We start from the raw sequence: 25072 nt of genomic DNA on the forward strand, positions 1-25072 counted from the left end.
TCATGAACTTCCGATGGGGCAGTGCTGTCATACAGCGGGGAGCCTGAGAGGGGCACTGTGGCCGGGTGCGAGAGCCCTGGGTAATGAGTTGTAGAGCTGCGCAGTGTCACGATCGGGTACAAGCAGGCAGGCGATCGTGCGGGCAAGGCGTGCAAGGAGCAAGCGGACAGGCAAAAACGGGAGTTTAATTAGGAAGCGCGGACGGGGAAACATCTCACGCATACAAACATCAATGACAGACACTGGACTCAGGTAAGACACGGACTGAAATACACAGGACTGAGCAAATTAACTAGATACAGCTGGGTACAAATCGGGAGAAAACACGTGGGTAATCAGGGGGCGTGGCACACAGGAGGAGCGGACGAGCCGGGCATGACACGCAGGAACTGAGAGCCCAAGCTGTTGGACATTCCACTGGACTAGGAGACTGGGGTGAGTGAGGAGGAGCTCATTGACCACAAACTGGGATACTGGCTGTGTGTGAGCAATGGGGTGGAGATTAAGGAAAGACGTTAAATCAGCATGCAGTGCTGCCTGGAAACAACAACAAATATACTAGTGTCACTGTACTAAAACAATATCAAAATAATGCCTATTTTTTATTCATTTTACTTGTAGAGTGCAAAGTACAAAGGAAAACAAAGAGTAACTATGGCGAAATAAATCAAAGCATGTCCCAGAATGATGGGCCTGAATGGATCAGGACAGAAGAAGGCGAAAGTCCTGTTAACGAGGTGAGACGATGCAGACACAGGCCAGGATGTGGGTATAGGCGAGAACAAGAGGGAAGACGGGGGCCCGAGACTCAGCATGGGGACAGGTGGGGGAGGGGAGGCACGGGCTCACCTGGAGCTGCTCCCGGAGGTGCCGCTATGACTCATGGGTAACATGCCGGAATGGGACGGCACCTGTAGGCTGGACCAGTTGTCATGGGAGGGCAACATGGACAGACAGGTAGACGAGCTGTCTGAATAAGCAGCTGCAAGTATAAAACAATAAATGAAGCAGGTATGTGGTGGGCAGTGTTACAGCGTCCTTAATATGGTCAATACAGAAAAGGCATGTTATCATGTTATGTATATACTGCCTCCAGTTACTTAATGCCTAACTTTAATACATTGATTGATTTGTTCACTGCTGCAGCCTGTGTCAACTTTCCTTTCAGACAGATGTAAAGTCCATTCTGTTTTTGTTCTGTGTAGTTTTTTTTGAACAGCATATGGCTGAATTCTGTTAAACCTCAGACTGAAGAAAATTGTGTTAATTGAAAAGCAAATATCAAAAACTCAGTCTGCAGGAATGTTTTTCTAAATATTTCTGTGGACTTTTGGAAATTTCACAAAATTCCATTGCTCCATTACATAAACACTGAGTGAGATTTCATTCCCATTACTGCAACGTATGAAGAGGATTATGACTTATTACTTTAGGTTATCGGACTGAGTGAGTTTTGGAAATTTGCTCTTCGATAACTGAAGCAGTGCTGTGAATGCAGAGGTTATATGCGTCGCATATCAACAGAACTGTATGTTTATGTCTTGTCTTAATTATTTTGATTAAATGTCTAACTATTCCCAATATGTGTGAACATACTTGGCCAAATAAAGCTGATTCTGATTCAGTCAGAGGGTAATCGTCGGTGTGCTGTACTATCGTGGTGACCCACACAGAGAGCTTAGGACCATGATTTCAGTGTGTGCTTGTGTGAGGGGACAGGCAGGGCGGCGGCTCACTGGGTGATGCACTCCTGTGGGTATAGGGGCTGGGATAGGGGGCGGAGCAGTTACTCCTCAAGGAGGAGTAACAGTCACAGCCGTGGGGGGAGGAGAGGGAGAGGGTGCTCCCAAACTGGGGGTGTGGGTTTGATGAAGAGCAGAGAGACCCTGAGCCTGGGATGAACCAGCTGCCTACTGAAACGAAAGCGGATAAAGACAGAAACTAGAACCTCAAACTAAACAACACAAACAACAATATCAAGTTATATTCAATCATTAAACCGTTATATATTTAATCTAAACAATAGTAATAAATATCGTTCCGATTCAAAATATCATTTACGGGTGAATCTTATGACTTGCATTGGGAAACAGGAAACGGGCCAAGCTGCAGGGCCAGTTCAAAGGCATAGTGCGAGGCGCCCAGAAAGGGGGCGAGGTCTGGGTGGAGTCAGCTAAAGAAGAAAAAGGCCTGACCTTTTTCTGGATGCTGTGGACTGTGTTTGTGTGTGAGCTGCAGCTGCATGTTCCTTACATTTTTTTTATTAACACCAGCACCGTGAGGTTTGGCCTGGACTGGGTCCTGTCCTGCATGGTTGAAGACATGTTGACTGATGGTCAGCCCGTGTTCTGTTGGATCCCACAGAAAGGAAATGGGAATCCCGTTTGGATCGGATGCTGACAGTTGAAAAAAAACTCATGTCTGTGTGTTATGAAAGAATATCAATAAATGTTTCCGAAAGGGGATGACTCATTTGGTAATTATTTACGGCTTATGTTATGGCTGAGAAATTTACAGTCTTTACTAAAGTCTGACTTCTTTCGAGTCACCTTTAATATAGATTGGACACTCTCTATGCTATGTACAATACTTATATAGATGGTACATGTTTACTTGCTTGCACAGATGGTTGATTAGGTAATTAGTGTAAGTGTGTGTGTGTGTGTGTGTGTGTCCAATCGCATGTATGTCCAAGGTCCATAGTAAGTAATATACACTGATCAAGAGATGCCTGAAAGTGGATGAAAGAGGACATTAGTGGGTGTATCACTTAGTGTAACGGGTGCAGGAAAATGAGCAGGACTGCAAGCCATATAATGACCCACTGTCCTTATCTAGCTCTTAATACAGTATGCATACAGTGATGTATCTACAATGGACAGCTACTATAAGCAGATAGCACAGTACAGGTGCTTAATCTGTATGCTATTTCCATCCATCCATTGTCCAAACCGCTTATCCTACTGGGTCACAGGGGGTCCGGAGTCTATCCCGGAATCAATGGGCACGAGGCAGGGAAGAACCCAGGATGGGGGGCCAGCCCATCACAGCTCACACTCACACACCATTCACTCACACATGCACACCTACGGTAAATTTAGCTACTCCAATTAGCCTCAGCATGTTTTTGGACTGTGGGGGGAAACCGGAGGAAACTAGCAGCTTTGTGTGGTAATTGTTTGTATTAAAAATACATTGGATCAAGTCAAATTATTTTTATGAAGAATTAACATCTAAAAGCTGCTAGTAGACCGTGGGAAAATAATTTTTCTATTTTCTTGCTGCCATCTCGTGGCCAAAAGTAGGTATTGCAATTTCCATCATATGTAAGAGGGCCTGCCCATCAGAGTAATGTACATCCTGTGACATGTATTGACTATCAAGACAAACTGAAACACGGTGTATTAGGCTGTCAATGAGTACTGGACTAGGGTGAAAAACTGCCTGATAATCTACCTATTAACTAGAAGAGTACAAACTGGAGACGGATCCCCTAATACAGAGGGATTAACGTCTGTGCCACATCCAGAACCATTCAGTGTAGGAGTCTGGTGGTTCTACTGGATACTGACAAGTACCCAGCCCCTTTGTTCCCTCTGATAATCATCAGTCCTCCTCTGAATGCCTTCACCACTCTATTCCTGAATAGGTACACATTTAAATATGCTAGCAAGATCAAGGTATTGGGATAACTGTTCAGAGTTATGCTGTTCAGAGAGTTGCAGTGAAAACCATCATACACAGTGGCCCTTTCTGGATAAGATTACCTCCCTCTGATCTAACAGGTCAAGATCAAAGCAAGGTGCATTGCAATGTCTGACACCCAGCACACTACAGCATATAAAATACAGGTATCCATCACCTTCCGCATTTAGAACCAGGACCACTTGTTGCAAGTCAATTTGGGCGTATCTCAAGTTATACGAGAGAGGCAAGACATTAAGGACAGTATACACAGTACTGAAATAATAATGTACATATTAAACCACAGCACTTAATAAACAGATACTGCACTTACATTTCACAAAAAAAAAATAAAGCACAGATTGCACTAAGAAATCAAAAGATGCATGTGCTAGCAGACAGTGGGAGCTGAGGAAGAAGCAGTGGTGAAATACTTTATTGTACAGTACAGTAAGTTTCTTTTTATAGAATGAAATAGCATACAGGGGGCGGCATGGTGGTGCAGTGGTTAGCACTGTTGCCTCACACCTCTGGGACCCGGGTTCGAGTCTCTGCCTGGGTCACATGGGTGTGGAGTTTGCATGTTCTCCCCGTGTCGTCGTGGGGTTTCCTCCGGGTACTCCGGTTTCCCCCCACAGTCCAAAAACATGCTGAGGCTAATTGGAGTTGCTGAATTGCCCGTAGGTGTGCATGTGTGAGTGAATGGTGTGTGAGTGTGAGCTGTGATGGGCTGGCCCCCCATCCTGGGTTCTTCCCTGCCTCGTGCCCATTGATTCCGGGATAGACTCCGGACCCCCTGTGACCCAGTAGGATAAGCGGTTTGGACAATGGATGGATGGATGGATGCTGAGGCTAACTGGAGTTACTAAATTGCCCGTAGGTATGCATGTATGAGTGAATAGTGTGTGAGTGTGCCCTGTGATGGGCTGGCTCCCCATCCTGGGTTGTTCCCTGCCTCGTGCCCATTGCTTCCGGGATAGGCTCCAGACCCCCCACGACCCAGTAGGATAAGCGGTTTGGACAATGGATGGATGGATGGAAATAGCATACAGATCTTATAAGCACCTGTACTGTGCTATCTGCTCATAGTAGCTGTCCATTGTAGATACATCACTGTATGCATACTGTATTAAGAGCTAGACAAGGGTCATTATATGGCTTGCAGTCCTGCTCATTTTCCTGCACGCGTTACACTAAGTGATACACCCACTAATGTCCTCTTTTATCCACTTTCGGGCATCTCTTGATCAGTGTATATTATTTACTATGGACCTTGGACATACATGCGATTGAACACACACACACACTTACACTAATTACCTAATCATCCATCTGTGCAAGCAGGTAAACATTTACCATCTATGTAAGTATTGCACATTGCATAGAGAGTGTCCAATCTATATTAAAGGTGACTCAAAAGAAGTCAGACTTCAGTAAAGACTGTAAATTGGCAGCCATAACATAAGCCGTAAATAATTACCAAATGAGTCATCCCCTTTCGGAAACATTTATTGATATTCTTTCATAACACACAGACATGAGTTTTTTTTCAACTGTCAGCATCCTTCTCGATTGTCAGAAGCTCTGCGCTAGAGGGAGGTTTACTGGTCTTATACTCTTCTGGCACCTTGTGTGATTCCTGACTTGGGACATCAGTTTGGCTCCTTCTGTATGTGGTTTACATTGTATTTGTTCTTTAAAGTTGCCCCTTCAGAATTAGACAGTGTAACCAGCTTGCCACATATTGCCTGGATGACATAAGGTCCGGTAAAATCCGGTTCCGTTCTTCCTCCTTTCCGTCCCCGCTTCCTCATGTTGAACAGAAGCGCCTCATCTCCAACATGATAAACTGTGTTTTGGTACCTCTTTTGTATTCGTTTACCACATGCCTGCTTCTGTTTTTCCTGTTACTAGGAGATGTTTTCAGCTGTTGTTGCTTATTGTCTCAACTACTTTATTTTTTTCATCAAAAAACGTGCCGTAGCTTTTCTCATCGGGAAGAATAATTGTGGAAAGCTGAAGTGGAAAAACATTCATAGCAAATTATTATTATTCACAGATCATTATAAAGAGTCATTTTCTAAAAGCATTAAGAACAATGTAATTTGCTGTTTCAAGATATGTTTTTAAATAACTACTTGTCAGTCATAAGAAACTCTTCAACACACATGATCCGATCTTGCCACAAATCATTTTTAATCTCACTTTTGTTGCCAGCAGTTCAGACATTAATGGCTGTGTGTTGAGTTATTTTGAGGGGACATCAAATTTACACCATTATACAAGCTGTACACTGATTACTTTACATTCTATCAGAGTTTCATATCTTTAACGTTGTCCCTTGAAAAGATATAATAAAATATTTACAAAAATGTGTGGGGTGTACTCACTTTTGTGAGATACTGTATATTAAGGGATTGATTGTCAATAATATCAGTAATTCCTGATGTAATGTTAAAAGAATAGAGCCTGTCTCACACAGTTCTAAAACAACCTCAAAAACAGACTTACCATTTTATGTCATCATTCGTTTTCTCATCCAGGCCATTGGTTTGGGGATGATATGCAGCAGTGATCAACGGCAGAACAGGGGCTCTGAACGCAGTATGGATTAAAAAGGAATTAACCATCTCTCTCAATATAAAATTAGGATCATTTATTCTCTACAGAGGCCCCCATAGAATAGTGCATCCATCCCCTCACTCATGTTTAGACAGACGTAAGGCAACAGGCCAATGACATTCAGAACAGCAACAACATCAACAATTGTACAGCTAGTTTTAAAATTTAATAAAAAAGACAAACCAATTAGGTAATATTAATGAAATTATTAAAATGTGCAGATTAATAGTCAGAAATAATTTGCGATTTTAAGAGCGGAAAGGATACATTAAAACTCAATTACATTTATCCCTTAATAATAAAAAAAAGGTTTTTGAATTTTACATCATGATAAATGAGAACTATATGTGATTACTAATTACTGTTGACTAATTTCCTGTCTGGACGTTTCCCTCCTCATTGTTAAAAGTCATTATATGTCTGGGTGCCAGTCAGTGGAAGCACACAGACATGTTGGCCAGCTGTCATATTCATTCAGCACCAGCCCATCAAGTAGAGAATTCAGCACCACGGACAGTGACCTGTGTTACAATGACATCAGGTCATTGGCTCTAAATATTTTTCTAGAAATAACTAAATGGCTCTATTGTAGAAATTTCCAGCCAGAGTCTTGTGGTGCGTTCGTTTTTCTCTCGGAACTTGGAAATTCCAAATTGGGTGACATCACATCCAACAATCTCCCGTTCAAGCTAGCACAACTCGGAACAAACATGGCTGCCTCCATGAATACGCTGCTGTGTTGTTGCTTTATATTTTAGCAGTTATGGAGTAAGATTATTATTTCAGACAAATAAACAAGAAACAGGAACTAGTCAAACCACATTAAAAGCTTTATAAAGTATTTTAGTACATTCATAGCGATATTCTTTTTTCGAGAGGCAAACAAACTACAAACAAACCAAAAACACTAACAAGTCTGGTAAAAATCTGATATTGCATGTTAGGATACTGTTTACGGTCACAATATGGTATTCTCTAAATCGAACACGTGCAATTACATTAATAATTACTAATAATTATAAATAATAATAATAATAAATGGGCGGTATGGTCGTGCACTGGTTAGCACTGTTGCCTCACACCTCTGGGACCCAGGTTCAAATCTCCGCCTGGGTCACATGTGTGTGGAGTTTGCATGTTCTCCCCATGTCGTCGTGGGGTTTCCTCCGGGTACTCCGGTTCCCCCCCACAGTCCAAAAACATGCTGAGGCTAATTGGACTTGCTAAATTGCCCGTAGGAATGCATGTGAGAGTGCATGGTGTGTGTGAGTGTGCCCTGCGATGGGCTGGCCCCCCATCCTGGGTTGTTCCCAGCCTCGTGCCCATTGCTTCCGGGATAGGCTCCGGACCCCCCGTGACCCAGTAGGATAAGCAGTTTGGAAAATGGATGGATGGGATAATAATAAATTTAACAAAATAAACATTTTTAAGGATTTGTAAAATAGAATTAATGTTGAGTGTGTAAGCCGCCATGTTGAAATTACGTCACAGGGGCAACTCGGACAAGAAGATTCTGTCAGACATTAACGTCATAAAAGAGGCGTTTCTAATGGGAAGTGATGTTTTTCGTGACGTTTTTGTCCGAGTTGGAGTGAAATAATCAAACGCAGCATGTGTTCCTATTTGAAGAGAATATTCTATTTTTATTCTAAGGAACTACAGAAAATCAGCTCTGCATGTGATCTCCCCTTTACTGCTCGAGCAGGGCACACGCACATCAACAAGTGTCAAGGCAGCAAGTGCATGCAAACAACTTCTCAGGACGGTTACAGTATAGGACCTTCAGAAAGAGCCAGACTGCGGCGTCATTCAGAGATTCCATTGTCTAAGGCTTGCACTAAAACATTACAGCATATTTAAACAAAGTAGCATGGCACCTGTGTCAGAATCCCTCCCTGCCTTGTTCTGTTCTCTCTTTGTTGTCCCCATTTAGCCAGCACATGTCACTGGCCATCCTGACTCCTCTTTTGATTGTGGGTTTTAAGGATATCAGTGGGTCTGTGTTTTCATAATTGTCCCCCAGGCCACCATGCTGCTCAGCCCTTGATTCCAACTACAGTTGCAATCAGGTGGTTCTCAATCTACTAGGACTGTATAACAGGATTGGCCACCTGTTCTACCTTTACTCGTTCAGCCGCATTCATGAGTCTGGCCTATAGGTTATTCAAATTTTGTCCTGCCAAATTTACCGGACAGGAGGTGGACACTGCAAATGAATGTGTGAATACTCCAATACCTACATCTTTACAAGTTACCTGAAGTGGTTTGGTAAATGATTGTGAGGTTGGAAGTCCTTCTTGATGTCTGTTTGCAGCTCATCCACCAGCAACTGCACGAGTTGTCGCTCCCAGAGGGAATCCCACTCTCGGTCCGCTGGAGGGTCCATCTCACTGTAGCTGGAGTATGTTTCCATCAGTCACTTGGCGTGGGGCTCACAGAATTTACCAGGCTCCTGTTTAATCTGACGCACCTTAGTCCAGTCCATGCATCTGGGGAACTTCTCTGAAAATCTCTGGCAGATTCTTTGCAGCTATACTTGATATTGGGTACTTGCCGCAACTAAGTAATGGGTTGTTGAATCAAAGTCCCGTTCCATGTCAAAAATAACCCCATTTTAGGGTTTTGTTAAACAACTGGTCTAATTTGGATGCAGAGGTTCTGCACGGAAGGCCCAGTCTCTGAAGGGCTGTGGCATAGCGAGGCCTGTTCTGCCTGGAATCCGGCAGGTCACTGGCAACATCCCCCAACTCCTTCATCTATAAGGTCGGGAAACCAGAACGTTTACTCCCCCTTATGGATAAGGACATACCAACGTTGGGGCAACTCCTGCTGCCTGAGTCTTCAACCAAGTCCAAAACAAAAGTATACAATGTTAGGAAGGGTAATTCAATGGTATGAGACTGAAACTAGAAACTGTAAATCGGATGGAGTTAAATAGCAATACTGTGGAAGAGGCATGGGAATTTTTTAAAAGCACATTGTTGCAAGTGCAAAAGAACTTCATACCCGTTTCCAGAAAAACTAAATCTAGGAAACTGCAACCAAGCTGGTGTCATGACCTGCTTGTACGATCCTCGTGTGTGCCACGCCCCCTCATTAACCATGTGTGCTGCCCCGATTGTAACCAGCTGTTTTCTGTCAGTTTGAGTAGTCCTGTGTATTTAGTCCACATTCAAGTCTGTTTCCCCAGTCCTGTCATTGAAATCTCTCGCTGTTGGTACCTGTTTTCATCAATAAACCCTCATTCCCGACTCTCCGTTTCCCGGATCCTTGATTCCTCGCTTCCTGCCTGTTCGTCCAGCACGCGATGTCACAGGTGGTTTACTACGAAAATTAAGAATAAAGTCAGGAGCAAAAGGGCTTTCTTCCACAAATGGAAATTAACTAATGATTTCAAAATAAAGCAGGAGTATCTAAGTCTACAGGTTTAGTTAATAACAGTTATAAGGATGACGTTAAAAGTTTCTTCCAATATTTTAACTCCGAAAGAGCTCTAAAAGCTGAAAATCACTCATTTGCAGGATAGTAAGGGCCTTATAATTGAAAATGAAATTGATATAAATGAGTTTAATGATTATTTTACAATGGCTGTTCACAGTAGAATAGCTTACCACCATTTAGTACAAATACAACGATGTCTATGACCAATATATGTATAACTGAGGCTGATGTGGTACAAAGCCTAGCTAAGCTCAAAATAAATAAATCGCAAGGCCCTGATGGCATCTTATCTATAGTTTTAAAAGAGATGAGGGGTATTATTAGCCAACCTTTAACTTTACTATTCCAGAAATCATTATCTGCTGGTGTGGTATCTTCTGATTGATGTTAGATCATGTCTCATGTCCAGAGAGGCTACAACAGGATCTGGATTTAATTAGCGACTGGGCTCATACGTGGCAGATGAAATTTAACATAGATAAATATAAGGTAATCCATGCAGGGAGCAGAAATATAGTAAATATAGTAAAGTACAGATATTTTATGGGTTCCACTGAAATAAAGGTAGCTGATTACGAGAAAGATCTCGGTGTGTATGTTGATACTTCCATGTCCCACTCTTGCCAGTGTGGGGAAGCATTAAAAAAAGGCAAAAGGATGTTGGATTAAACTCCACACACCTAGAGATGTAAGTCAAGAGAAGTGATGCTACGATTATATAATTCCTTGGTAAGATCCCACCTAGAATACTGTGTGCAGGTTTGGTCACCATACCTTCAGAAGGACATTGCTGCCTTGGAAAAGGTGCAACGTAGGATGACTAGAATGATTCCTGCACTTAGAGGAATGTCTTATGAGGAGAGGTTCGCTGAGCTGAATCTGTTTAGCCTCAAGCAAAGGAGACTATGGGGGGACATGATCCAGGTATATAAGATTCTAACAGGTCGGGATGCTGTTCAGCCAAATGACCATTTCAATATTAATTTAAAATACTAGAACTCGTGGCCATAGTGGAAATTAGCTGGAGAACATTTAAAAATGAATCTGAGGAAGCACTTCAATTCAATTCAATTTTATTTATATAGCGCTTTTAACGACATGCATTGTCACAAAGCACTTTACATTTAACCGGCCAGAACCCCACCAAGCAAGCCTGAGGCGACAGTGGCAAGGAAACTCCCTCTAGCAGGAAGAAACCTTGAGTGGAACCTAGACTCAGAAGGGGACCCCATCCTCCTCTGGGCGACCAAGGAGCATGAAACTGCATTTACATTGACATTCATTAGAGTTCATATAGTTATAAAGTCCCAGTTGGTTTCATGTAGTTATATCCAGGAGTCCAGGTGCGGGTTCACACGGTGTAGTCGGCTCGGTATCAGCTCGAAAAAGAGAAGATGGAGAAGAGTTATTGCCCTACACCTAACCGGCAGGACTAAAGCAACTATGACAGCCTGCCTAAAAGAGTGACCTGGAAGGAAGCACAGGCATGAGGGTTTACAGAGGTTTTGGCGTCAAGCCACCTCCCATCCACAGCTTAAGTGATCGGCGAGAGTGGCAGGACGACAGCACCAATCCCCCCTTTCCCCTTCAATCTCAAATAACTATGAACCTCCAGATTTCCCATTCACCTTAGAAAAGAAGATTTAACTATCCAAAAGACTGGCGAAAGAGGTACATCTTAAGCCTTGACTTAAAAGCAGAGATTGTGTCTGAGTTCCGAACACTAATAGGAAGTTTATTCCATAGCTGTGGTGCTTTATGAGCAAATGCTCTTCCCCCAAAGGTAATGTTCTTTATTCTGGGTACGGATAGAATACCTCCATCTCGTCATCTAAGTGTATGATTCGGAACGCAAATGAGGTCACTCACATACTGCGGTGCAAGACCATTTACAGCTTTATAGGTTAAGAGCAGTGTTTTGTAGTCAACACGAAATCTAACTGGCAGCCAGTGCAGTGAAGATAAAATTGGGGTAATATGATTATATGTTTTAGTTTAACTATTGCTAGTAGCGGTTCAATCAATGCTGGGAGCATCGCTGAATAATTTTGATGGAACAGGGTCTAGCATACAAGTAGATGAATTTGAAGATAAAATTAAGTACATCAGTTCTGACTGGTTAACCAATATTCAATATTCAAAATGTTCTGTTTAATTGAGCATATTTTTGGTCAAAAAGTTTCATAAAGTCGTCACTGGAAAATAACCAGTGGTCTGGTTATTAGTCAGCTTGGACACCATAGTAAATAGGAATCTAGGATTATTTTTGTTTATTTCAATTAGTTCTGATAGATACTAGATGATTTGGCGGCACTAAGAGCCTTTTTGTAGCTACCCATAGCCTCTTTCCATGCTAGTTCGAACACCACTAGTTTAGTATGATGCCACTTACATTCTGTAAGGACATAAAACTTATAGGTCCTGCAGGCCCCAACTCTGATCAGCCTGCATCAGTCTATTTCAGAGCTCCGCTGGCCCAGGCAAGACTGGACTCAACTCGTCAAACCACCCCTTTTAAGGAAGGCAAAGGCCTGCCGGCTCCTGAGAGACTGGATAGGAATAACTGGAGCAGCACAGAAAAAGCAAGACCTTTCACCCCCGGAGTGACCAGAGTTCCACAATCAATCCACAGCAACAACAGCTGTCAGCCTCCAGACACAGACACCTTTTCCACTATAAACAGGATAACTCAGCACACATAGATGTTAGGGACAAATACACGCATGTTTGGTCTCGTTTGAATAGGCATGAGACGAGGAGTATTATACTCTCAGATTTAAGGCAGTATAGCTTTTCCTAAGAGAAATACAGAAACTTCGGCTCAACCCACCAAACTGAGAGAGATTCTCTCATGGTAGAACAAGGGAATTACAACCACCCCCTAAAGTGATCTGATTGGCTGGGGACTTGAGAACCAAGGTCAGCAATGCCCCTAAAATTAACCATTGACCGAAATTAGTCAGTCTTCAGAAACATGCCATCACCTGGTCTGGATACTTAAGGAAGGGCTTCAGAAGTAGTCGGGGAGTCACTCTGTAATCAGAGCTCCCGCAGAGAACTGGGTGAAAGTCTATCTGTAGTCAGATACTTTCCACAGAACTTTGTTCACTCTCAGCTGAGGAATGTGAATACATGATATGAAGACAACTGGATCACAACTGGATCACGGGGGAATCATAAGCAGGGAAGAACACACAGGCAAACAGCAGCAGCAACATTAAAGGCAGGACTGAGAAGCACATTTATACAAGGCTAAGCAGGGAGCAAACTAGAGGCACCTGAAATGAGTAACACAAGGGCAGGAAGGAGAGGTAAAACAAACGCGGAACAGGCATGGCACATTATACCACACTAGGGAGGAAACGGGAGGTTCAGGAGGGCAGGGTGTGGCAGGGATCCGTTTCAAAATTTAATTTTGGCTTGTACAAACCTTGGTAAAAGCTGCAAAAGATCGATCAACCACTTTCTGAGCTATTGTCTTAACAAACAAAGCATCTGTTGGGGTGGCGGTGTCTGGGGAATACCATGTGTAATACACCTTGTGAAGATTTATATGTAAAACAAAATATTTTTTGATTCTATCACACATATAGAAATTATCCATCCATCCATTTTCCAAACCGCTTATCCTATTGGGTCGCGGGGGGTCCGGAGCCTATCCCAGAATCAATGGGCACGAGGCAGGGAACAACCCAGGATGGGGGGCCAGCCCATCGCAGGGCACACTCACACACCATCCACTCACACACACACACCTACGGGCAATTCAGCAACTCCAATTAGCCCCAGCATGTTTTTGGACTGTGGGGGGAAACCGGAGTACCCAGAGGAAACCCCACAACGACATGGGGAGAACATGCAAACTCCACACACATGTGACCCAGGCGGAGACACGAACCCGGGTCCCAGAGGTGTGAGGCGACAGTGCTAACCACTGCACCACCATGCCGCCCCTTATAGAAATTATTCTAGGTTTAAATAGTAATTTAGCTGAGTAACTAGGCTGAAATTCTAGATAGTTGCAATTTTAAGAATTATTACTATTATTCACAGCTTTTAAGCATGCAGTTGGATGACGGATGGATGGATATTCAGCCACCAGAAATGCCAATTGTTGTTAAGAGGATCAAAGTCTGCAAAGTAGTATGCAGGGTTTAAGGCCAGAACACAGCATACTCTCCGACAGAAAGCATAAAGTTCACTGGGGGAATTTCTGTGGCCACTGCCTGAACAGCATGTGTGGAGAATGTTTATGAGGGTCGAGCCATGCAGAGCTGCTGGCCCTGGCATGTAATGATGAATCACAAATCAGTTAAAAATCGGTGCAAATGCATGAAGATTTAAACCGGCTGATGTGGAAAATGAATCACTATTGTAGGAGTACTTCACAGTACTTTAACAGAAAAACTGGTGTAATATTACATTTGATTTCACAATGTGAGTTTGACGTCAGATGTCACTGCGTATCACGTCGACATCGTACGTCAGTTTTTGGTTTTGAGCGAACGCGAGATGATGAATGAATTTGAAACTGAGGACGGCACAGTGGTTAGTGCTGGCTTCGGTCCAGGGCCCTTTCTGTGTGGAGTTCGCATGCTCTCCCCGTTTTCGCCGGGGACTCCAGGTTCCTCCCACGGTCCAAAAGCATGCAGGATAGGTTGACTGGTGAGTCTAAATTGGCCCTGTAGTTGTGTGAGTGTGTGCGACCTGCGGTGTGTAGGTGACTGCCTGGGCTTGGTTCCTGTCTGCGCCCCTTGTTCCCGGGATAGGCTCCGGTCTCCCCCGCGATCCCAGTTGGGATTAAGTGGTTTCAGAAAATGGATGGATGGACGCACCGCCCGATCTTCAATTGGCGGTGTGGCAGCATATTAGCTTTCCGGTAATCACAAACGAGGAGGAAACAGCGAGAAAAGCACAGACAAGACATAAACTGCATGCAAACATTGTAATAGACTGATAACATACACAAACAGGTCCACTGGCACCACCGTGAGCTGAGTGAAGATTATTAAAAGGGCAAAGCACGCTAAAAAGCTGCACATGCAAACCTTAGCTTATTTATTTGATTTATTTTTTTTTATTTACTTATTTTGATTTGGGATTTTTTTCAACAGTATTTTATTCAAATTCAGTTGCACTGTTCACAACAGTGTCAACAGTTCAGAAAGATAAATATAAGAATATTTTTGAATATATTTGTCTGCAGCTCATTCTGCAAAAAATGAGAAAATTGTATCGTGAACTCAGAATCGTGAATCGTATCAAATGGTGAGTTGAATGTATCGTTACATCCCTAGTTCTTACAGTAGTACTATGGTATGGTGGAGCCACATGACAGGAAGGCAGTACATTGCGAAGTCTGTTAAGAACATCATTCGCACTGAACTGCCCTCCATTGACCAGCTGTACTTTAACTGCCACAGTAACAAGGTTCAGTCTATAATCCAGGACTCTGACCACCATCCACAAACACTGACTAGCAGATTCATGAACAGCTTCATTCGCCAAACAATTCAAACCTGCAGCTTTTGCATCCCCTGTAACAGTCATTTCCACGGCAGCTGCACTGTACAGCTGTTACTGCACTTTATCCACCACTGACCACGTATCATCCAGTTTTGTCCTGCTTTGTATCGCACTGTTTCTGCACCATGTTGTCTTGTACTCCCTTGTGTTGTTATGCACCATCTGTGTTGTTCTGAGCAGTGCCATGATGCAATATTACAAAAAGATCTTGAGGAAATGCAGAGTTCTGGAGGAGATTCTCACAGATCATGGCATGTGTTTATACTGAAGAAACTGTACAAATTGCTAGACATAAAACACAGGACTGGCAACTGTGGTACGTTTTAACACCTTGATAAAAAACTTAAAATCCATAGTAAGTAGGACAACCTCATAGAACCTTTACTAGTCATTGTTCAGAAGATTAACACGGATTAAAAACCATTACTATGAAAGCACGCTAATCAGTTAAGTTGATTATGTGGAGAGAGAGAAAAAAAACTGTCTTTGAAAAAGATCAACCATAGAACGAAGCTGCAGCATTGACACCCCCTAGTGGTGATTTGAAGATAGTTCTGTCTGTAGCAGCTAAGCAGTAGATTTGGCGTCAGGTGCCATGACAAACTCAGTGCTGCTCGGTTTGAACGGCAGAAGCACAAAAATAAAGGGGGCATCTACTGCACGCCCCCCACCCTTGAAAATGGTACAAATTATCATGCAACAGTTTTCTTAAGTAAGTCTTTTTGGGCGTCTGCAGAAACCTCCACGATGCGATTGCCCTGATTAAGAAGTGCGCAGCGGATACAATTTGGGATGCATCGTTCATCCGATTTATTAATATATAATTATTAGTATGTCTATATTATTTTAGAAACGTTACTTGACGAATATTTTTCATTGAGATTGATTCCCCGTTTAAAATTTTGGTGACACTTCATATTTTTTAAGAGAGACAGACAATTTGACGCATGCAATTTGCAGAAATATGTTGTGCCGCTATAAAGTACACAGGCAGCATGACAAACATAAGTACTCACTGAAGCCACGACATACGCCCGGCTGGCCCCAGCGGTACCCCTAAGAAGAAGGCTTTTTTCACAACCCACGACCATCACGAGGGCAAAAAAAACTGAATAGCCTAGAATTTAGTTAATTACAAGGCACATATTTATTGGAGCAAGAGCTCTAACATAAAACTACCTTGTAATTATAAAGTATTATGGCTGTGAACAATGTACAAACAGGCACAGAAAGTAAAATACTCCAAAAATGCAAAGAACCTAAATATTTTTGTTTCCACCGATTCACTCTTGATGTGTTAGGAGTCACAGTTCAGTAGCCTATTCTTCAGTATCTGCATTTAAGACCACCAACTGCTCTTTCTCCTCCTTCGCTCGTCGGCTCAGAGTATTGGACTTGGTAAGTAATGTTGCCCTTTTGGTTCCAGCAGCACTCTCTGCTTCCTCTGCCATGTGCTCAGCATCCTTTTGTAAACTCTCACATACACTTTCCAGTGAGACTCTCTTCCTCTTGAGTTCCTCAAGTTTTCTTTTTTGCTTTTCGCTCATCTTTCACCTTTGGTCAGAGGCGCTTTGGTTGCTCCCCCACACACTCTGACATGGTCGCATATAAGCCTCTGTGCAACAACTGTTTCCTCTGATAAGTTGCAGGTCTCCACCTCTATTCGTTCCACTTCGGCTTGCCCATAGGACAGCAGCAGCAAGTTCTTGCAGAACATCCAGAGGTCAGGATAAGGCCCACTAACTTTTTGATGTAAAAAGACATCAACTTTGGATGGTGCTGAAGGAATGAAGGATATAAAATCCAAGCCTTTTGCCTCATTGTGCAGGTGATTATCAGACTGCTGGGATATTGCATCACCTGTAATTACATTAATTACAGTAGATTAGATGCAGATCAACAATGTCAATACACAGAATCACATGTAGAATAGGAAAGTGATTTATAACCCAATTTTCCTATGATACCATAAATGTGCAATCATTTTAATTTAATCTTGAGATATCTCTAGGCTCATCAAAGAAAATATAACTGGGCTGATGCTTCTTTTCAAACACCAAGAGTCGGTCTTCTAAATACTGCTAAAATCTACGTGTTAACACTATTCAGTTCAGGGACGGATTATGGGTTGTGTGGGCCCCTGGGTAAAACGTTCGCGAGGCCCCCCCCCACCACCACCACCTGCACCACCACCACAACCACCACAAGTCAAGGGCCCTTGGCAGCCAAACACCCTCCCTATAGGGTCAGGGGACCTTGTAGGCAGAGGATCAAAGAATGTAGGCCCTCTAAAATAGACAAACGAAAATACATTGCTGATAAGCGTTGCAAATTGTTTTGGGCTTGGGGCCCACGGGCCCCCTGCACCCCAAGGGCCCCTGGGCAGCGGCCCCGCTAACCCGGTTTGTAATCCGTCCCTGATTCAGTTAGATGTGAAAAAAGAAAAGCATAATTTAAAAATAATATTCTGAACTATCCTATTCTTATCCTATGATTTACCAGCAGATATCCTGCCTGCCAACCGATTCTCCTGCGCAAACTTCTGCATGAGATTTCTCCTTTTCTGCTGGCAGTTATCTGGCTGGTGTGCATTTTGTTTGGGTCCAAGCACGTCATCTCATGTACAATCGAGTACTTCAGAGGGCATTTATCCAAGGCCTTTTTGCACATTTTTGAGAGCACAATCTGGCAATTTTTTTTAATCTGAAGGACACCAAGGTCACTTCCACTGCCTTTGGCTCCTGACTGTCTCTGACAAAAAGATGGTTTGTCAAATTTCCAGAATCTTTCTGCACACTCAGCCCAAGGTTAACACTACCTCAGCTGTACATATCAAACCAGCTCAAACTCCATGTTATTCACATATTTTTTACTTCACAATTGTTTGATACATTTGTATGTAAAGATACCAGTGAATTCACAGAAGTCCCACCTTGATGACAGCCATTCCTATATCCACCTCCTTTGGACTGAGCCAGAGTTTTTGCCTGTACAACAGCTGTACATGTTGCTACACAACACTTAAACATTCTATTTCCTCAATGAACTATTTTTTTTGCAGCAAAAGCCATGAAGCAGCAATAAAATCTTTAAAATATGCTTACCAATAAATATGGTTCTCCCATTTAAACACATGTAAAGATAAACCATGGATATTTAAAAATCATGGGTTCGTTAATGAGTTTAAATGTTATTGAATGGCTTACCTTAAACTTCTCCAGTAAGTCTTCAGCGGTGGAGTGGCTCATGTACTGTGATCCCAGAACCAGGACTGCACTCGAGAGCCATTCTCATAATTCACCCAATACCTGACATGCACATCCAGTTGTTTTCTTTTGATGGTCCTGTTCATACTTACGTCAAACATGACAACGAAGCTCCCTTTTAATATATGGAGCGAGTCCAAATCGCGCAAGAAAAGCGGTTTTATCTTTACCACAAGTGACCCTGCGAGTCAGGGAACATCACCCTGGAGACGGTGTGAATGTCATCATTGGACGTATAGGAGTGATGTCGGCAAACCGTTTGCAAAGCCCATAGCACTTCTGCTTTCAGTGTGGGTTGAGGAGGATGTACTGAAGGCATTATTTGTCATGGGATCCGGAGACACTGCCAAAACGGGTGTAGGCCTATCTTTAGAGGTTGTACTTATCTCCACTGAATAAACATAAATCTGGGCTTATTCTATACTGAACAAAAATATAAACGCAACACTCTTGTTTCTGCTCCCATTTTTCATGAGATGGACTTAAAGACCTACAATTCATTCCAGATACACAATATTACCATTTCTCTCAAACATTTCTCACAAATCAGTCTAAATGTGTGATAGTGAGCACTTCTGCTTTGCTGAGATAATCCATCCCACCTCACAGGTGTGCCACATCAAGATGCTGATCTGACATCATGGGTAGTGCACAGGTGTACCTTATACTGCCCACAATAAAAGGCCACCCTGGAATGTGCAGTTTTTTGCTTTATTGGGGGTCTGGGGACTCAGAACCGGTCAGTATCTGGTGTGACCACCATTTGCCTCATGCAATGCAACACATCTTCTTCGCATAGAGTTTATCAGATTGTCAATTGTGGCCTGTGGAATGTTGGTCCACTCCTCTTCAATGGCTGTGCGAAGTTGTTGGATATTAGTGGGAACTGGTACACGCTGTCGTATACGCCGGTCAAGCACATCCCAAACAAGAGCAGCTGACCTGAGAAATAAGAAATAAGCTAAGCTGGAAACCTGGACCCTCCGACCAAGAATGCGTGAAGTACCCTCAGAAGGTCTACTAGAAGATGTACGTAGAAGACTACTACAGATCAGCTGATCTACACCACAGCAACAGTGATCCTTGAGCTGGAGCCGGACCGTCTTTGAAGACTCCGTAAATCTCCGTATAATAATATATATCTACGGGAACGAGAAAGGAGAAAGCAGAGAACAAGAACAAGATTTGTAAATGTAAGATTTGAAGGACCCCCGGCATGAAAAATAGAATAGTTCTCGTCATTAGTGAACATGTGTCTCGTCATTGTGTATCATGGACAGTAAGAGGGGGATCAATAGAGTGTTGTTATTATAACGTCTAAAAAGTCTGTCGATAAATCAATAAGAAAATAAATGAAGTCGTTTTCGCGAACACGCGAACAGGGGCCGGACCGACTGTAGGGGGTGTGGCCAGAGACAGCCATAGCTGTCAAGTCTCCCGTTTTGGCCGGGAAACTACCGTATTTTACTTCTCTTTCCCGCCGTCCTCCCGTATTAGTATTTTCCCGTAAATCTCCCTTATATTATATAGTTGCTGGATAGTGTAGTGGTAAGATCGCCGCCTTTCACACGGGAGACCGGGGTTCGAATCCCGGTTGTGGCCAAAAATATATTTTATATATTTTATATATTTATATTTATATTTATATTATATTTTATATAATTTATATTATTTTATATTTCCTGTCTTAAAATGTAAGGGATACTGGAGCCTCCCGTTTTGGCCGGGAAACTACCGTATTTTACTTCTCTTTCCCGCCGTCCTCCCGTATTAGTATTTTCCCGTAAATCTCCCTTATATTATATAGTTGCTGGATAGTGTAGTGGTAAGATCGCCGCCTTTCACACGGGAGACCGGGGTTCGAATCCCGGTTGTGGCCAAAAATATATTTTATATATTTTATATATTTTATATATTTATATTTATATTTATATTATATTTTATATAATTTATATTATTTTATATTTCCTGTCTTAAAATGTAAGGGATACTGGAGCCTCCCGTTTTGGCCGGGAAACTACCGTATTTTACTTCTCTTTCCCGCCGTCCTCCCGTATTAGTATTTTCCCGTAAATCTCCCTTATATTATATAGTTGCTGGATAGTGTAGTGGTAAGATCGCCGCCTTTCACACGGGAGACCGGGGTTCGAATCCCGGTTGTGGCCAAAAATATATTTTATATATTTTATATATTTATATTTATATTTAAAAGCCTGAGGCGACAGTGGCAAGGAAACTCCCTCTAGCAGGAAGAAACCTTGAGTGGAACCTAGACTCAGAAGGGGACCCCATCCTCCTCTGGGCGACCAAGGAGCATGAAACTGCATTTACATTGACATTCATTAGAGTTCATATAGTTATAAAGTCCCAGTTGGTTTCATGTAGTTATATCCAGGAGTCCAGGTGCGGGTTCACACGGTGTAGTCGGCTCGGTATCAGCTCGAAAAAGAGAAGATGGAGAAGAGTTATTGCCCTACACCTAACCGGCAGGACTAAAGCAACTATGACAGCCTGCCTAAAAGAGTGACCTGGAAGGAAGCACAGGCATGAGGGTTTACAGAGGTTTTGGCGTCAAGCCACCTCCCATCCACAGCTTAAGTGATCGGCGAGAGTGGCAGGACGACAGCACCAATCCCCCCTTTCCCCTTCAATCTCAAATAACTATGAACCTCCAGATTTCCCATTCACCTTAGAAAAGAAGATTTAACTATCCAAAAGACTGGCGAAAGAGGTACATCTTAAGCCTTGACTTAAAAGCAGAGATTGTGTCTGAGTTCCGAACACTAATAGGAAGTTTATTCCATAGCTGTGGTGCTTTATGAGCAAATGCTCTTCCCCCAAAGGTAATGTTCTTTATTCTGGGTACGGATAGAATACCTCCATCTCGTCATCTAAGTGTATGATTCGGAACGCAAATGAGGTCACTCACATACTGCGGTGCAAGACCATTTACAGCTTTATAGGTTAAGAGCAGTGTTTTGTAGTCAACACGAAATCTAACTGGCAGCCAGTGCAGTGAAGATAAAATTGGGGTAATATGATTATATGTTTTAGTTTAACTATTGCTAGTAGCGGTTCAATCAATGCTGGGAGCATCGCTGAATAATTTTGATGGAACAGGTTCTAGCATACAAGTAGATGAATTTGAAGATAAAATTAAGTACATCAGTTCTGACTGGTTAACCAATATTCAATATTCAAAATGTTCTGTTTAATTGAGCATATTTTTGGTCAAAAAGTTTCATAAAGTCGTCACTGGAAAATAACCAGTGGTCTGGTTATTAGTCAGCTTGGACACCATAGTAAATAGGAATCTAGGATTATTTTTGTTTATTTCAATTAGTTCTGATAGATACTAGATGATTTGGCGGCACTAAGAGCCTTTTTGTAGCTACCCATAGCCTCTTTCCATGCTAGTTCGAACACCACTAGTTTAGTATGATGCCACTTACATTCTGTAAGGACATAAAACTTATAGGTCCTGCAGGCCCCAACTCTGATCAGCCTGCATCAGTCTATTTCAGAGCTCCGCTGGCCCAGGCAAGACTGGACTCAACTCGTCAAACCACCCCTTTTAAGGAAGGCAAAGGCCTGCCGGCTCCTGAGAGACTGGATAGGAATAACTGGAGCAGCACAGAAAAAGCAAGACCTTTCACCCCCGGAGTGACCAGAGTTCCACAATCAATCCACAGCAACAACAGCTGTCAGCCTCCAGACACAGACACCTTTTCCACTATAAACAGGATAACTCAGCACACATAGATGTTAGGGACAAATACACGCATGTTTGGTCTCGTTTGAATAGGCATGAGACGAGGAGTATTATACTCTCAGATTTAAGGCAGTATAGCTTTTCCTAAGAGAAATACAGAAACTTCGGCTCAACCCACCAAACTGAGAGAGATTCTCTCATGGTAGAACAAGGGAATTACAACCACCCCCTAAAGTGATCTGATTGGCTGGGGACTTGAGAACCAAGGTCAGCAATGCCCCTAAAATTAACCATTGACCGAAATTAGTCAGTCTTCAGAAACATGCCATCACCTGGTCTGGATACTTAAGGAAGGGCTTCAGAAGTAGTCGGGGAGTCACTCTGTAATCAGAGCTCCCGCAGAGAACTGGGTGAAAGTCTATCTGTAGTCAGATACTTTCCACAGAACTTTGTTCACTCTCAGCTGAGGAATGTGAATACATGATATGAAGACAACTGGATCACAACTGGATCACGGGGGAATCATAAGCAGGGAAGAACACACAGGCAAACAGCAGCAGCAACATTAAAGGCAGGACTGAGAAGCACATTTATACAAGGCTAAGCAGGGAGCAAACTAGAGGCACCTGAAATGAGTAACACAAGGGCAGGAAGGAGAGGTAAAACAAACGCGGAACAGGCATGGCACGTTATACCACACTAGGGAGGAAACGGGAGGTTCAGGAGGGCAGGGTGTGGCAGGGATCCGTTTCAAAATTTAATTTTGGCTTGTACAAACCTTGGTAAAAGCTGCAAAAGATCGATCAACCACTTTCTGAGCTATTGTCTTAACAAACAAAGCATCTGTTGGGGTGGCGGTGTCTGGGGAATACCATGTGTAATACACCTTGTGAAGATTTATATGTAAAACAAAATATTTTTTGATTCTATCACACATATAGAAATTATCCATCCATCCATTTTCCAAACCGCTTATCCTATTGGGTCGCGGGGGGTCCGGAGCCTATCCCAGAATCAATGGGCACGAGGCAGGGAACAACCCAGGATGGGGGGCCAGCCCATCGCAGGGCACACTCACACACCATCCACTCACACACACACACCTACGGGCAATTCAGCAACTCCAATTAGCCCCAGCATGTTTTTGGACTGTGGGGGGAAACCGGAGTACCCAGAGGAAACCCCACAACGACATGGGGAGAACATGCAAACTCCACACACATGTGACCCAGGCGGAGACACGAACCCGGGTCCCAGAGGTGTGAGGCGACAGTGCTAACCACTGCACCACCATGCCGCCCCTTATAGAAATTATTCTAGGTTTAAATAGTAATTTAGCTGAGTAACTAGGCTGAAATTCTAGATAGTTGCAATTTTAAGAATTATTACTATTATTCACAGCTTTTAAGCATGCAGTTGGATGACGGATGGATGGATATTCAGCCACCAGAAATGCCAATTGTTGTTAAGAGGATCAAAGTCTGCAAAGTAGTATGCAGGGTTTAAGGCCAGAACACAGCATACTCTCCGACAGAAAGCATAAAGTTCACTGGGGGAATTTCTGTGGCCACTGCCTGAACAGCATGTGTGGAGAATGTTTATGAGGGTCGAGCCATGCAGAGCTGCTGGCCCTGGCATGTAATGATGAATCACAAATCAGTTAAAAATCGGTGCAAATGCATGAAGATTTAAACCGGCTGATGTGGAAAATGAATCACTATTGTAGGAGTACTTCACAGTACTTTAACAGAAAAACTGGTGTAATATTACATTTGATTTCACAATGTGAGTTTGACGTCAGATGTCACTGCGTATCACGTCGACATCGTACGTCAGTTTTTGGTTTTGAGCGAACGCGAGATGATGAATGAATTTGAAACTGAGGACGGCACAGTGGTTAGTGCTGGCTTCGGTCCAGGGCCCTTTCTGTGTGGAGTTCGCATGCTCTCCCCGTTTTCGCCGGGGACTCCAGGTTCCTCCCACGGTCCAAAAGCATGCAGGATAGGTTGACTGGTGAGTCTAAATTGGCCCTGTAGTTGTGTGAGTGTGTGCGACCTGCGGTGTGTAGGTGACTGCCTGGGCTTGGTTCCTGTCTGCGCCCCTTGTTCCCGGGATAGGCTCCGGTCTCCCCCGCGATCTCAGTTGGGATTAAGTGGTTTCAGAAAATGGATGGATGGACGCACCGCCCGATCTTCAATTGGCGGTGTGGCAGCATATTAGCTTTCCGGTAATCACAAACGAGGAGGAAACAGCGAGAAAAGCACAGACAAGACATAAACTGCATGCAAACATTGTAATAGACTGATAACATACACAAACAGGTCCACTGGCACCACCGTGAGCTGAGTGAAGATTATTAAAAGGGCAAAGCACGCTAAAAAGCTGCACATGCAAACCTTAGCTTATTTATTTGATTTATTTTTTTTTATTTACTTATTTTGATTTGGGATTTTTTTCAACAGTATTTTATTCAAATTCAGTTGCACTGTTCACAACAGTGTCAACAGTTCAGAAAGATAAATATAAGAATATTTTTGAATATATTTGTCTGCAGCTCATTCTGCAAAAAATGAGAAAATTGTATCGTGAACTCAGAATCGTGAATCGTATCAAATGGTGAGTTGAATGTATCGTTACATCCCTAGTTCTTACAGTAGTACTATGGTATGGTGGAGCCACATGACAGGAAGGCAGTACATTGCGAAGTCTGTTAAGAACATCATTCGCACTGAACTGCCCTCCATTGACCAGCTGTACTTTAACTGCCACAGTAACAAGGTTCAGTCTATAATCCAGGACTCTGACCACCATCCACAAACAC

Source organism: Brienomyrus brachyistius, unplaced genomic scaffold (genome assembly GCF_023856365.1).
Source record: "Brienomyrus brachyistius isolate T26 unplaced genomic scaffold, BBRACH_0.4 scaffold77, whole genome shotgun sequence".
Classification (NCBI taxonomy): domain Eukaryota; kingdom Metazoa; phylum Chordata; class Actinopteri; order Osteoglossiformes; family Mormyridae; genus Brienomyrus; species Brienomyrus brachyistius.